Here is a 328-nt window from a genome sequence, read left to right as displayed (position 1 = left end):
GTGAGGGAGAGAGGGAGAATGAGGGAGAGTGAGGGAGAAAGAGGGAGGGAGAATGAGGGAGGGAGAGTGAGGGAGAAATAGGGAGGGAGAATGAGGGAGAGAGGGAGCGACAAGAGCCAGGAGTGGCAGTTCATCCCGGACGAGGAGAAGGAGGAGATGGGGCTGACCTTCGAGCACGATGGGGAGTTCTGGATGTCGTGGAAGGTGAGGGAGAGTGAGGGAGAAAGAGGGAGAGAGAGAGGGAGGGAGAATGAGAGAGAGAGAGAGAGAGAGAGAGAATGAGACAGAGAGAGAGAGAGAAGAGAAGGGAAAGGAGAGAGAAAAAAGA

Source organism: Penaeus monodon, unplaced genomic scaffold (genome assembly GCF_015228065.2).
Source record: "Penaeus monodon isolate SGIC_2016 unplaced genomic scaffold, NSTDA_Pmon_1 PmonScaffold_545, whole genome shotgun sequence".
NCBI classification, from domain to species: Eukaryota; Metazoa; Arthropoda; class Malacostraca; order Decapoda; family Penaeidae; genus Penaeus; species Penaeus monodon.
The sequence above is the reverse complement of the archived record's forward strand: the minus strand, read 5'-3'. Positions refer to the sequence as shown.